Genomic DNA, 16156 nt, shown 5'->3' on the forward strand with positions numbered 1-16156 from the left:
CTAAAGGGGGAGAATGCCTACAACCCACACCCATCCTTCTCCCTCTGACATTCAAAAGGGTTCAGATGACATCTACTCTGTTTTGGACCTCATTCTATACATACCTATCTACCAGCCATATACCTAAAATATATCAGGGAAAATTTTCAAAACCATATTTTTTTACAAGAAGGTTAATTTGCTCACCTTTATGTTAATTTAAAGAGGCTGATTTAATAACTAAGATTAGTTTCAGTCATTCCTAAAATTACTAAGAATATTTGGAAGAAAAATGAAATTCATAGTTGAATTGTTGACTGCTTGTCTTCATGCTCTGTATTTGCTGTGTGTATTGATTCTTTAAGTGTATATTTTGTTCTTTAAGGGTTGTTCCTGGTTCTTTAAGCTTTTGCCTCTAGTACTATTGAAATTTGCTTTGTCCATGTGCTTGTGCATCTTCACTACTTATGAAATGGAATTAGGAAACCAAATCTAATCTTAAATTATGTGGCTTATGAACTGGCTGTGAATAAATGTGGCCAGGAAATAAGAGTGATTTTAGACATTGCATCTAAAATAGCTTTCTACAGAAGGAGTGGGGATAATTTATTTGCCAATTTTGAAGTGGAGCCTTAACAGCTGTATGAACAAGATAGCATGGTATTGCTTCCTATCTTGCATTCCTTAACCTCACTGTTGAATCAGCCTCAGATTTTGAGAACCAGAGGTGCTCAAATCATTACAAAAACAGAAATAAAAATCCATGAATTTGAAAAACCACTTTAAAAACTAGATTTCACATGCAGAAAACCATAAAATACCATGAAGCTTCAGTTTCACTATCTGTCTGTCTACAGATTTAATCTAGAAACTCGGACGTTATTGAATCCTTGGCTCTAAAATATGTTTTCCGTTTAGTAAATTACAATGCAAAATGTATTGTGTTCAGTGGTAAAGTTTCTTAACTGCTAGTACCAAGAGTTCACTTAGGGTAAAGTCACTGAAACGACACACTTCAATTGTGCTTGATATCTCACTAATTAAAGAGGAAAGCGTGCTGTGAGAGACAACTGCTGCTGCCTCTTTTCTCAGACCATCTCCCTGCCACTGAGCTAATGGAGCAATTCTGTGTTTCAGTCCAGAAGCAGACATTCTTGTAATTGTCTGTAGTCTCATACTAAATGCTTCATCCAATAAATAATTTTTAGCTTTAACTCATTTCCTCCACTTCAATACACTGTGTGTTCAAAGATGTAATTAAAAACTAGTGCTGTTGTCTAACATCGGTTTAACCTAGCGAACAATCATTTGCCATCTGGACACTAGACTATAAAAAAGATAATCTTAAAAGAAAAACACACTGGTATTTGATTTCCCCTGAAATATATAGCCTTCATTTTCATTTGTTTGCTATAAATCAGGAGCAATTCTACTGTATACTCATCATAATTGTATATTAATATATGCTTGTATACGAATGTGACTTGTATGAGGCCGGCTGTGCAGAAGAGAGGAAAAATGAAAAGCGACAAAGAGAGCAGAACCCAAGCCCTCATTTGTGCTCTTTTGAACTGCTTTCTACAGAAGCATCTGTTCTGGCCAAATGGTAATAGGAGGTAAAACTTTCTTCAGCCTGATGTAAGGGCAGCACCAAAAAATATTTGGCCCGCTTCATCTAAAGGAAGACAATGTAGAACAGAAACTATGTGTTTTATCATAGGTCCCATGATATTTAGCTTGATCCTAAAAAAAAAAAAAAAAGACAAAAAGCCAACAAAATCTCTGGTTTCTCAAGGCTTGTGAAAATCTTGGTTTGGTTTTGTTTTGTGTGTTCATTAGCTCATTCCTGATGTCGGTAGGAAAAAAACAACTGGTTGAATGACAAGCGCTTTCTCAGAAGGCCAATAAAAGAATGCAAGATTTTAAAATCTCTTTATTTTTCAGCCTTTGTTGTGATTCTGGGTCATGGTAAAGGAAGCGATGTATGACTTTCATATGGTTTGGTCTGACCTTACTGAACCGTGCAACTCCAGAGTTAAAGCCCCTGGGGAGGTGATTAGGTGTTACAGCTGGGCCAGCCTCATGGCTCCCCGCGGCCTTTCCCCATTTACCACTGCCCTCACTCCTGCTGTGCAGCCCTATCCCTGGTTTTGCACAGATTTTGGCACGTGGTTGGCAACACTGTGAGCTCATTTAGCTTGCTAAACCAGGGGCAAAGACTTCACTCTCTTTGCATTGGATTAGCTTTCCGACACGTTAGCAAGCTGAACTGGCTCACCGTCGGGGCCAACCAGTTCAAGAGTGGGTGCCAGTGAGGGAGCAGGCTTGAGCATTTGGTTTGAACTGGGGGATAAAGTGGTAAGAAAAGGAGCTATCTGATTTTGGTGGTAGAAAGACATTAGATTCACCTGTAACAGCCAACTTCACCTTGAGAAGCAGAAGTCATCTGGCTTGAACAGAGTAGTATGACTAATAAACCCTTGATGCCTGCTGGTAATAAGGACATAGGTAATTTGGGACTCTAGGGGGCTTCTGGCTCTTTCTGAATTTTCTTCTTTTGAAGTGAGCCTTCTGATGCTTTTTCTGCCTGTTCATATACATTTCTCAGTGAACCTGCTAGCAGAGCTCCTGAGCAGTTTCTCTGTGATATTTTGATGGTTTTCTTTTCTGGTGTGTTTTCTATATACAGCTTTCATGGTACTTGTATAATTAGTTAAATTATTGCGAGAAACTTTCTGTAGGGTGGTTAGTGCTTGTTCCCATAAAAAAAGAGTTCTGCTCAAAAAAAAAGATGTGTAGGTACTAAAAAGGGAAGTCTAAGGAAACATCTTGCAGTGCCAAGACTTCATTTCGAAACAAGATTATTCATGCAAAGTAAAAGAAAATTAGCCATAGATTTTACATGCTCCCAGGCAAAAACTCTGTCATATATAGAAACTCTTTATCTATTTTAGTTCAACACTTAACATTTTCCTTCCTCCCTATATTTTTCCTCAAAGACAATCCTCTAAGTATAGATGACAGCCTTGGAGATGGACTTTTCACTTCAAGAAATAAGAAAAACACACTTGTAAACATTTGAGTGACCTTTAAAATAGGTTGATAAAAAGAGAGTATGTACTAATCACTGCTCTTTGAGGGTTTATTTTCAGCTGCCTTGTCAAGTTGGGAATTGCAACCACTAAAGCAGCAGTACAGTTTCAGATCTCATTTCAAAGACATTCGAATGAAGAAGTGCCAGTTGTGACACATGCCCTTTTATTATCCTAAAAGTGATTGATATATTGCTGGAGGCAGCAGTACCTGTGAAATGTTATGCACCTTTTAAAAAAATTCTGCTCTCTCAGCTTTAAATAGTATGGTACCTATAATGGAAACTGGCCAAAGAACAAATGACTTGTTTTTCTAATATATCATTCCTAGATATGTGGATACAGTGGAGGTCTCTTCAGGATGTACTGCACATATAAACACATGTATATATATAAATAAATGTGTGCATATATATGTATGCAAGGTTGTCTAAAAACAGCTCTGTAATGACACAAACATTATAAAGCATAACTTAGAACATTTTTTTTTTTTTAAGTCTGTAAAGAAATGAGAGAAAATCCTGGACAATAAGTTCAATAGGAATTTTCCCTTTAACATCCCTAATCATACTCCTGGGGAAGTACGAGGGAACGGATCACTGGGAGCAATGAGGCTCATATGTTTTTCCTAAATAGCATCTCCTATTGTCACTGTCAGAGGGAGAACATTGGATGTAAACAGATCATTGATCTGACATAATAAGATGTTTCTTATGACGGGAATTGAACCAAGACTGTAGTTGGCTGTATGGGATAGGAACTTAAAAATCAGGCTGCGACAATCACTTTGTGGGAGGGTGCACATTTTTATCTGATATCTCAGTTTCCCTGTCTTTATAAGATACTTTCCAAATTGTTATCTGTAAGAATATACTTCCTGAACAGAGAAAGATCAAAAACGTTTTTTTTCGATGTAAAATTATGGAGGGAAGGGTCTTGCGGAGAGACTCTTTATCAGGGAGTGTAGTGATAGGACGAGGGTTAATGGTTTTAAACTGAAGGAGGGTAGATTTAGATTAGATATAAGGAAGAAATTCTTTACTCTGAGGATGGTGACACATTGGAACAGGTTGCCCAGAGAAGCTGTAGATGCCCCATCCCTGGAAGTGTTCAAGGCCAGGTTGGATGCGGCTTTGAGCAACCTGGTCTAGTGGGAGGTTTCCCTGCCCATAGCAGGGGGGTTGAAACTCAATGATCTTTAAGGTCCCTTCCAACTCTAATCATTCATGATTCTATGTTGTCCATGTTGAGGCTGGGGCAAATTTACAATATCTCCTCACACACATGTGAAACTCAGATTTCAGATAAATATTTTAAAAGTTCCATACAAAGGTTACTTCTGTTTTTATTCTTCCATGAAAGCGATTGTCAGTCATACCATATTTAATCATGTTGCCCTGCCGTTTGGCTTGGATCCATATTTTCCTACTGGAGTAGCACTCCTGTTTTTTAAGTCCTTTTCACCATCACAGCGATCTTTCAAATATTGTACTGATTAGCAAGAAAGGTGCAAAAACTGTAAAACTGGCAAACCGCATTATCTCCTTCAAACATTTATTAGGAAAAAAAAAATTATTTGAATGGAAGACATCCAACTTCCAATAAGAAAGTGAATGAACTCAAGAGCTCATTTAATTTTGACCAGTTGAAGCTGGGACTTCCTTCCCTGCTCTGTCCTCAGTTGAGGCATATCAACCTATGTGTCTCACCTTGTAAGAGATCCATGTGGAGGAGTATGTTTCCAGTTTCCTATGACAAATACTTTGCAATATTGCAAACAGTTCCAGGACTATTGAAATCACATTTTTTTCCATGTGTATGATTCTCAGTATTTTTTTTATTTATTCCAGATAATACATCCATAAATATCTCTCTAAAATTAAGCTTTTCAATGAAACTTCACTGTTAATGTATACCTGAATCTGAAACAAAACCTAATAAACACAGCATTAGTTCAGTTCTGAGTAATACAGTTGCTCTTTTGCCAGAGAATTAATACAAGAAAAATGCTTGATGGACTGTACTGTTTAATGGCAATGGTCTTTATCATTCCTGCTGAATTAAAGGCCATTTTATAGTCTGTGCTCCTAACCCAGAACACACTTGGTGGCCTAAACTTTCTTGAGCCAAGAAAATGTCTTCAAGATGATTTGGTTTGATTTTAAGAGCAAAAGTGGATGCTTAATGTTTACCACATGATAATTTCTTAAACAATTACAAGCAAAACTGATGGAAAGCTGGCTCGAGCTGTGCTCCATTCTTTGTTGAAGCATGTTTTATTGAATGAGAAAGTGTTTGGACATCTTCCACTAGAAAATAGAGGTCTTAAAATGTGGAGCTCCTGAAAGTTGAAAATTACAGTGGTTTGAAGTGCCACTGACTATACATTTACACCAGTGAGAACATTTCTTGCTTTGATTTTGTGTCAATGCTGAATATCGACGCAGGGGAATAAATGAGTGACATGGGAGGAAATCACGGTCGCATGAAAATTGTAATCTCAGGTAATTTCACTGTATTGTGTGTAAAATGTTCTTTGGCAGATACTTGAGAACCAAGCAAGCTCATGGCAAGAATATGGAGTTCACTGCTGACTCATTTATAACCTTGCTCCAGATGAATCTGTTGTTGAAATTAAGCTGCTTTTGATATCTGTACTATCATTTTTAATACTGGCTTTGGTGACTCCAGACAATGCTGCTGTCAATGGTTAAGATCACAGTATCACACAGTATCACAGTATGCTAGGGATTGGAAGGGACCTCAAAAGATCATCTAGTCCAATCCCCCTGTCGGAGCAGGAACACCTAGACGAGGTTGCACAGGAAGGCGTCCAGGCGAGTTTTGAATGTCTCCAGAGAAGGAGACTCCACAACCTCCCTGGGCAGCCTGTTCCAGTGCTCTGTCACCCTCACTGAGAAGAAGTTTCTTCTCAAATTTAAGTGGAACCTCTTGTGTTCCAGCTTGAATCCATTACCCCTTGTCCTATCACTGGTCGCCACTGAGAAGAGCCTGGCTCCATCCTCATGACATTCCCCCTTTATATATTTATAAACGCTAATAAGATCACCCCTCAGTCTCCTCTTCTCCAAACTAAAGAGACCCAGCTCCCTCAGTCTTTCCTCATAAGGGAGATGCTCCACTCCCTTAATCATCTTAGTTGCCCTACGCTGGACTCTCTCCAGCAGCTCTCTGTCCTTCTTGAACTGAGGGGCCCAGAACTGGACACAATATTCCAGATGCGGTCTCACCAGGGCAGAGTAGAGGGGAAGGAGGACCTCTCTCGATCTGCTAACCACCCCCCTTCTAATACAGCCCAGGATGCCATTGGCCTTCTTGGCCACAAGGGCACAGTGCTGGCTCATGGTCATCCTGCTGTCCACCAGGACCCCCAGGTCCCTTTCCTCTACACTGCTCTCTAACAGGTAGCTCCCCATCCTATACTGGAACCTGGGGTTGTTTCTGCCCAGATGTAGGACCCTACACTTTCCCTTGTTGTATTTCATTAAGTTATTCCCTGCCCAAATCTCCAGCCTGTCCAAGTCTCTCTGGATGGCAGCACAGCCCTCTGGCGTGTCAGCCACTCCTCCTAGCTTAGTGTCATCAGCAAACTTGCTGATAGTACACTCAATTCCCTCATCTAAATCATTAATGAATATATTGAATAATATGGGCCCCAGTACCGACCCTTGAGGCACTCCGCTGGTTACCGGCCTCCAACTGGACTCTGCCCCATTGACTACGACTCTCTGGCTTCAAGATGCACCCTCAGTTTTCAGACAGAATCATAGTTTAAGCTTTTAGCTGAAAGTTATGCATGCTCTTGTACAAACTGATCTCTTCATCTTTTTCACGTCATAGTGAGAGCTTCAACTCAAAGATCAAGATCTTGTGGATGAGTTCTTTTCACAAAGTTATTTTGTTTTACATAGAATTGTCTAGTGAATGAACAATGGAGAGGTAACTGAATGACTTTTATTGGGAAAAGAAGAGCAAAAAAATGTGAACACTCAGGAATAAGTCTGAAGCAATCAATTTTACCTTAACAAACTGTCTTTGATAAATATTTTTAGTTCTACCCCATAGGCGAAGTAGATAGAAACACACTTAGAACAGAAATATTTCCTGCAGCTATAAGGCAAATACCAGTCCTGTGAGAACCTGTTTAGAATTGGCTGGAAAATTTATACATACTGTGCCCGTGCAATTACTTTTTACTACATTTTGAAAGGTTAGCTGAAAATGAAATTTCAACAAAAACTCATGTGGAATTTTCCATTCCTTTTTATCAGCTCTTCTATTCAGTTTTGTTGATAGGTGCTCTCCAAGACAGTCTCTTTGCTATTCCAGAACAGCTGATACGTGAGTGAGATCTGTGTTGCAGACAAAGTGACTGACATGGGCCTCACTGAACCTCACAGCATGTTCACCAGAGGGATGCTGTATGCATATACGGTGGGTGTTTGAACTGTCAAACTTCTAAAAAGCTGCTAGATCCCTGCACAACACTACAGCCAGCAGCCAGCAGTGTGATGAGCAGGTCTGAAAATGTAAACCTGTGTCCAGAAGTAGCCAGGCTCCTCCACGTGGCAAACTACTAAAGGACAGACCTGTGAGACTGATGAGATGTGAAGGGTGATAAGTGCTGAAACATGAAAAGGGTAATTGGACAGATAAGGAGCTACAGAATGGAGGGAGGCAAGAAACCTTTATTAGGTTGATGGGAAATGAGTTACAGCCCTAACCTGCTTAAAACCAGGTTTCTCGAAAGTATGAGTTATTTCCTTCTCTTCTTTTTATAATGAATTCTTGCTTTCCAATACCATAGAGAACAGTGGTAACAAAGAGCTATTTAGAATACTGTGTGTGCCTTAATATGTAAAGCCCTGTTTGCAACCACTGATGGTATTAGAATTGAGGGAACAGACCAATAGCTCCACAGCAGTGATTTTCAAATTGTGGTCTAGTTACCTTCTGTCTGCCACTTAACATGTAGATATAATATGTAGATAGAAGTGTACACTTATCTTTGCCGCAACATCAACCAAAGTCCTAAAGAAATTTGACCTTATGTAGTATCCATGTGATGTAAAAAAAACAACCAAACAAACAAGGAAGATAGACACCCAACTGCAGGATCATGCTTTATGTTGTATAGTGCAATTCAAACATTTTCAAGGTGCTCATATTATTCTGAAACTGTATTACATTCAGGATCAGGAAGCTGGTTTTATCAAATTTATATAAATAGATATTGTGACTCCAAACTTCATGGACCTTCCCGCAAGATCAGTAACATATTTCAGTATCGTAGTCAGACAACCTGCCTGCTCAGTTGCTAATAAAAATGAACAGATGTTTTTGCTGAACATAGCAATGTACTGTCATGACAGAGAAATAAGGCTGATATGTAAGTCATATACCTGGTTTCAACCTTCTCTGCCTGCATCATCTAAGAGAAAGGTGCAGATCTTTGCTAGTGGCTTGTTTAAGATATTAGAGTTGAAAATGCGATCTGTTGCTGAAATAAAGATGAAAATGATCCCTATTGTCTTAGTGACTAGCTATGTGTTTTGCAGGAATGGAAGTGGGTTAGAGTTTCTTTTCAGCGTGGTGAAAAGGCTCCAAAAGACTGAAGAAAATAATCAGTTTTGCTTATGATGCTTACCCATAACTGTCTTGGAAACATGGTAGAGGTTACATAAGGTTTCTGAGTATGAGGCGCTACCTTCTGATACAGCTGAAGCTTCTTCAAGTAGCCAGACAGTCCCCTGTCTATATAAAGATCTTGTCTAAGCTTTTAAAAATAGAATGGTTAGACACTGTCCTAAGGGGCTGAAAAAATGTAGGCTGAACATGTCTCCACAATTTTTCCCAAAGCCTCTGGTTTGTGTCCAGCTTTGGAAAACATAGTCCTAGCTTTTCTAGCTTTTTTCTCTAGTATTAAGATTCCAGATTCCACATCAACTCCATTATGATTTTTCTCTACTAGCAGATCTCAGGTAAGTGTAAATTCTCCCAGTTAATTTTCAAAGCCTCAATTTGTATCCACTTCAGGTTTATGATAAAAGGGTGGGACTTTGTTTGAGACCATATTCTAAATATATGAATGTTCAAGCAAGTGTAATATATATAAAGCATGAGAAGGTCCTTCAGGAATTTAGTATTATTTCCAAATTTGGGGTCAAAGCATATTATCATAATCTTCCAAGATCAGATAATGAATAATTAATAAATTAATGAATAAATTTAAAGGCCAAGTATGCATGGGTAAATAGTCCATGTAGGAAATATCCTACATGTTGTTGTTGAGGCAACAAGTAACTGCCATCATGGATACCAACATTTATTGCTCTTTGAGGGTAAAGGTATACCCAGATATCTCTGTCACTCTGCAATCTTCTTTTGAGATTATGCCATCTAGAGTCATGCCTTCTGATATTTTTCACCTAAAAAGGAAACGCTTGAGTCTCTAGCAGGGAACTAGGAGTCGCCAGCCCTTAATACGCAGCCAGGCAGAAACTGTGATCAGTTCTTTGAAGAACTGTGACTGAAATGTTACTCACAGCTTTTTCTCACTGCAGGTCTAGTGCTCTCTCTGTGTTCTCGGTGGGGAGGGATGGGCAGGAAGGAGCTTTCTTCAGGATCTATCGTTTAAAAGGAGCATGTCTATTCCTGGTTTGCTATCCAGCATTTTGTTTAGGGAACACTGATATTTGGACCTGTTGGGGGATTGTAGGCTTCTTGACTGCATATTTGAATCTGATGCCTACCGCTACACTTCAATAGAAGTCCAAATGATCACATGAATACTGCAAAACAAGGGTAGTATTAAACAAAATCATGCAGACCTATGAGACAGCATTTTGGAGGCTGCCAATGTCTGGAGATATGGGGGGTCTGGCTGGGAACCTAGGGCATTGCAGGAGAGCCCCAGGACAGGGGAGGAGGGACGACTGCCTTTACTGTACTTCCCAGGCTTGCAAGAGTTGGTTTTATACTATAGATTATTTATTTATTTATTTTTATTTTTAACATGAGTTTGATTGGCTTCAAAGACTTTAGTTTGTCTGCTTTCCAGGCAGTTAAACTTTCCCATGGCCTGGCCTTACATTCACTGCAATTGAAGTTGTTGTTTTGTTTTGCTTGAAGAACCACTGCTCTGTGAGGCTGCAGCAATAGCACAAAAATATTTGTCTGCCTTAGCTTTTGAGAATTTACCCAGAGCCTGCCTGGATAGTGAGTATTTTATATGGCTTCCCTAATGAAGACAGGATACTTGTGGGTTTTTCTGGAGTGGGGGAGGAGAAGATTAAAGAACAAGCAGTAGAAGTCTTGTAGGGTTTAGTTCTCCAAGGATTACTTAATTTTCCCTTTGACCTGTATAGTGCTTGGACAAATAAACTCTAAAAAAAAGTTTTAGAGCCTAGAAGCAGATTAACATGTTCATTAGGCTCAAGCCAGATCATTTAGGCCGTCAGTTTCAGTTTCAAAAACTACTGTTGCCATAACAAAGGTTTACCATAGGACCATATGTTTGAGACAAACAGCTGTGAAGCCAGGGCAGCCTACATGGTGAAAAGCAGGGCTTCATGTCTGCTGTGTGTGTTGAAAAAGCTGCTAAGTCTGCATGACTTTCCAAGCACAGAATGAAGGACAGAGGGGAACTTGATCCCTGTCACAGCACGCTGCAGCCAAAGAGTTTTTGCAGGAGGGGGACAGACGACAGCAGTGCAAAATTCTTTATAGGGGGTGAGGATGGCTGCACAGGACATCATTCATCACCACTTTTGAATTGGTTTAACACAATAATCCATAAAATTTCTGCAGGGATATATTGTAGCATTTAAAATTAGAGCTGTGGGAACTCAGTGGGGAAAAATCCGCCTGGCACGAAAATTGCATTTGTTTTGTTTTTGTTTTTTTTTTTTCTTTAAGAAATTGAAAATCTCTTTCAACTTTGTGAAGCTGAGCACAGACACAATAAAGCCGACAGAGAATTCAGATGCCAAGTTAAAATATCAGAACTAGTGGTTCAGAGCCAAACAGTGGGTCTTAATATTTTTGTCATCATTGTAGAGGGGTTCATATGCAGTAGAAGGGACGTGGGCATTACAAGTCGTGGCCTTCAAGCTTGCTTGACAGTTCATTTTTTTCCTAGCACAATTCTGGAACTACCTCTGTAAATGTCACAGTTTCATGTGATATCAGCTGAGGCTAAGTGGAGAATGTGGAAGAGGGTTTTCTTGCTGGTGAGTGAATTTTTCAAAACAATTGCCCACTTCCTCTGAGTTGTTGCTGTGTTGAGCACTTTTCCATGACGAACCTTAATTTAATTACATCATTTAAACTATTCAATTCCATTAAATATTGAGTCTTTGCCAAATAAGGATGCTGGAGCTGCATGTAAATTAATTTGATAGTTTCTGTATCATAACCTCAAGGATTTCTGAGTTTTCAAAGTCCATTCACAGATTTTTTAGCAATAGTACAAGGGGTAATGTTTTTAAACTAAAGGAGGGTAAATTCAGACTGGATGTAAGGATGACATTTTTTATGATGAGGGTGGTGAAACACTGGCACAGGTTCCTCAGAAAAGTGGTAGATGTGCCATCCCTGGAAACATTCAAGGTCAGCTTAGATGGGGCTCTGAGCAACCTGATCTCATTGAGGATGTCCCTGCTTATTGCAGGGGGGGTGGACTAGATGTCCTTTAAAGGTCCCTTCCAACCCAAAGCATTCTGTGATTCTGTGATTTTCCAACCACAGGAGTCTAGCTGAAGAAGCCAATATATTTCATAAAGGCAGGGAGCAAATAAAGCTCATCCTGTATTTTCTTTTTTCTAAATGGGGGAAGGAGAGAGAAGAGAAGAGAAACAGAGGTTTTGTTCAAAGTCACAAAACTGATCAAGAATGGGAAGAATCACTAGCAGCGTGTAAGTGTCCTGAATCCCACAGCCCAAGAAGGGACTGGAAATGGGTTAGATACTTCTCAGAAAGGGGAAAAGAAGTGTGTATACTTGCAGTAATTCCAGTTGCAGAACAAGCACAGGTATCCACCTTGGCTGTGCATCACACAATAGATATGAATTTACCTTCCTAGGTAACAGAGCAATCTGAAAAATTTGTTTTCTTGATACCTCTTTCCATTGGTTAAAGATTTATAGGAATATTACAGAAAACTCCTACAAGACCCCTGAAGAGTCACATGAGCAAAAATGCTGCATTTATACAATGGTGATGGGGTGCACCCTACTCAGGCAGAGCCCTGGTTATGGTGTCCTCAGCATCAGTGACTGTCAAACTGGCCTTTGAAACTCCTAGTACCAGAAGTCAAACTGAAACTGTTTACAACACAGCAAGTGGTCTGGTCAGTGAGACAGATGTATATTCATGCACATTTTACCCTGTGGCTGTCCGTACTGGCTTACAGAATTGCAGGAACTCAGACTTTTTGAACTCTCTGTCCTTGTGTTCAGGTCTCTGCATTGACTCCAGTGAAACCAGATTTTTCCTTCAAGACAATCATCTCCCACTGTGTAAAACAGGATGAAAATTGAACTCTCACAGTCATAATATAGTCTGATAGCTTCTGATCACCTCCAAACAAAGTATATCTAGGAAAATATTCTTAAACTGATATTCTTATACAAAAATACAAACCAATAAAAGCTGAGCACTGTAGTGAAATTTAATTTAGTTTTATAAAGAGGTATTTCCTGCATAGGGAAGAGTGTGGCCAGTAGGTCGAGGGAGGTCATTCTCCCCCTCTACTCTGCACTGGTGAGGCCACAACTGGAATACTGTGTCCAGTTTTGGGCTCCCCAGTTCAAGAGGGACAGGGAACTGCTGGAGCAAGTCCAGCGAAGGGCAACTAAGATGATTAAGGGCTTGGAGCATCTCCCTTATGAGGAAGGGCTGAGAGAGCTGGGACTCTTTAGCCTGGAGAAGAGAAGGCTGAGGGGAGACCTTATTATGGCATACAAGTATCTAAAGTGTGGGCTGAAGGAGGATGGAGCCAGGCTCTTTTCAATGGTTCCAAGTGACAGGACGAGGGGCAATGGGCACAAGTTAGAACACAGGAAGTTCCGTTCAAATACACGGAAACAGTTCTTTACGGTGAGGGTGACAGAGCACTGGCACAGGCTGCCCAGGGAGGCTGTCGAGTCCCCTTCTCTGGAGATTTTCAAGACCCGCCTGGATGCAGTGCTGAGTAATGTGCTCTGGGCAATCCTGCTTTAGCAGGGGAGTTGGACTAGATGATCTCTAGAAGTTCCTTCCAACTCTGAAAATTCTGTGATTCTGTGATTATAACAGCATCTTTAAAAAGTGATGAATATTTTTTATATCTTCAGCTGCCTTTAGGTGAATCAGAGTTCAGATTTTTATGACTTTGGAAAAAGAAAATGTGAACTAGAACCTAAAGAAGCCCTTTCAGAAAAGCATTTCCGTAATTATAATCTCAAAAATTTCTTGAATTGATTGATGTTCATGTCACTTAAATATATGAAAGTCCAGAATAAAGTGGGTCACTGTAATCAGCTTGGGTGTTGTGGTATTGTACACCGTTCACAGTCCTAGCACAGAGTAGCATGTGCTCAGCAAATGCTGTTGTTTCCCCACTTTTTATTGTTGATAAATAGCTGAACTACAACCAGTCTGCAGAGATCCATCACTTAAAACAGATGAGTCCTACAGAAAAAACAGAAATAAGAAGTGGAATTTTAGACACTTTTATTTATAATGTTATATGCTAACAAACTCTAAATCATCTTTGAAATAATTTTTGGCAAACTGACTGTTGCTCAATATTCAATAAATTTTTTTTTCTCTCACAATCAGGTTGCATATTATGGGATTCGCAAGAGGCAAGATGAGTTTGCCAGATCGGAATCAGACAATCAACTGCAGCCTTTGTTGGGCCCCGTTTTGGAGGGGTGTTTCTGCTGGAGGAATAGATTTAGCGTTGTTTTGACAGTTCCACACTAATGTAAAAAAATCTGGCTCATGGAACCATGGTGCTGGCTTGCTTAATGCCTAGTATGGCTTCCGAGCAGTAGATTAAAAATAGCAGAACTTGGCTTTATATATGGAAATACAAATTGCTGTGATGGAGGGAAATCTTTCTGCGTTGGCGGTGGTATTTTGAATAGATTCTTTTATTAGTGTTTTTTTTTATCACAGCATGAACCTCAAAAAGGCGTTGGCCCTTTATTTTAAGGGGAGGAACTGAAATGTAAATGGTGATACCATCTAAAACTGCTGCGAGCTGTCTGGTAAGTGAAGGACAAAACTGCATATGCAGGGTTCTAAAGTTAGACACATTCTCATCTCTGTTTTGATGTTTTCGTAAGCGTACTCACATTCAAAGTGCTGAGAGGCTCCTGATCGCACTAAGATAAATGGAAGCTGCATTTCTGAATATCAATGTTTACGTGCCAAAATATGGTTGTCCTGTCATGGTTATCTGCAGACAGAAAACTAAGGTAGGTGATCTTTTGACAGTACTTGAAAATAAACTTATTTTGCTGACAGAAGGATCCAGCTGTGCTCATGTAACTGTTGCCTAAGTCGCATACGTATGAGTCCAGTAGGTAATGTTTTGAACCTAATTTTTTCTCACAGTGTTGGGGCTTGGAGCAAAATGGAATTTACACTGTGTTCTTGGAGAATGAATTATATTCCCTTTCACCCTCAGAAAACTTCTAGTGTAATAAAAACCTCTATAAAATTTTTCAGACCTCTAAAAATAACTGACTGCTGCCTAATGCAAAAATCATGAAATGATTTATTACAGAGCTAACCCCTTCATAATATGTTGACCTAATTAAAATACATCAGCATCCTCTAAGACGAAAGAGGCATAATGTGGCTATATTAATCATTGAAAATGTTGTTCAAATGCATTTCTATCAAATAAGAATGTTAAAGAACTGCAGCAGTAGACTGGAATTTCATGTTTGCTGTTAAGCTCTTCAGAATAAAGTCGGGTAGCGAAAATGTAAATCAAACACTTCTCCTACCTTATAACGTCCTAGCTTTAAAACAAGAATGTGTTTTGGTAAATTTAGCACATCAGCACTTCTGCTTCCATCCTATAGAAAGTTCTGGGGAAGATGTATGCAAATATCCTGATTTCCATATACATAAAAGCTCCCAGGCATGGAAAGCAGCTCTTTCCGCCATCAGTTTCTTGTTTTGTGGTCTACCACAATCCAAATCACAGATTTATTTTACCACAGATATATTTTTGGTGGGAAGAGGTGCCAAAGAAACAGCATGAGACCAGTGTTCATGGAGGTTGGGGGAGAGTGAAGAGACACATTCTTAGCCAGTGAAGGGAATTTACAGTGTTTAACTTAAAGGACGAAGTTAAGAAGAGGATTCCTTAGTTACCCGAGTACGTACCAGATCCAAATGGGCTCCATCAAGTGATTCAAGCAGATCTGACCACCTAACTGTCCCAATTGCCTTCTAGACAGTTCAACCACTACCCATTGACTCTACATGAAGAAATTTGATATCCACATGCCTTCTCCACCCTGCTGAAGTTTTTTTCGAGGAGTGCTGAATATTGCTGGTTTTAGAATCTTCCCAGGATGTTTCTGATATGCCTTTAAAGCACTTTGATAAAGATGCACAGGAGGTATTTTGAGGTGGCAAAAGAAATTCATACACTTCACACTAGAGCCTCCAAGGAAAATATGAAGAGACTGATTTGGTATGTGTCTCCTGGGCAATATTCTGCATGGCTGAATCTGTAGAATGCAGCAGGCTTAACACAGTTGCAACAAATAACCAAAAAAAAAAGACAAAATATTTACATTGGTGCATCTTTTTACAATCTCCTTCTCCGTTATCCTCTCCCCACTGTCATACAATTGTTAGCTTTTTAAATAAAAAGTTATAATGTATAAGACTTTATACTAGCTATGCCCATGCTGAGAAAATAAGCATTAAAAGTAACCTTTGACTCTTTGAAAACAGTTCTTTCATTATATCTGAGCAGCCTAATAAATTACTCTGTATCAGAGAATTGCATTTTGGCTTGGAAACAGTGACCTTGGGACCACTCTACATAAATT

General features: G+C 39.5%; 1 long non-coding RNA gene across 1 annotated transcript; it reads left to right on the plus strand.

The window, feature by feature from the left end:
* Positions 1–9046: 9046 nt before the first annotated feature.
* Positions 9047–13943, plus strand: LOC309683094. The gene is made up of 3 exons (XR_014270189.1): positions 9047–9073; positions 11233–11323; positions 13914–13943. It is a non-coding gene; the product is annotated as an uncharacterized lncRNA (long non-coding RNA).
* Positions 13944–16156: the final 2213 nt, after the last annotated feature.

Source organism: Vanellus vanellus (genome assembly GCF_965231255.1).
Source record: "Vanellus vanellus genome assembly, chromosome: Z".
In the NCBI taxonomy this organism is placed as follows: domain Eukaryota; kingdom Metazoa; phylum Chordata; class Aves; order Charadriiformes; family Charadriidae; genus Vanellus; species Vanellus vanellus.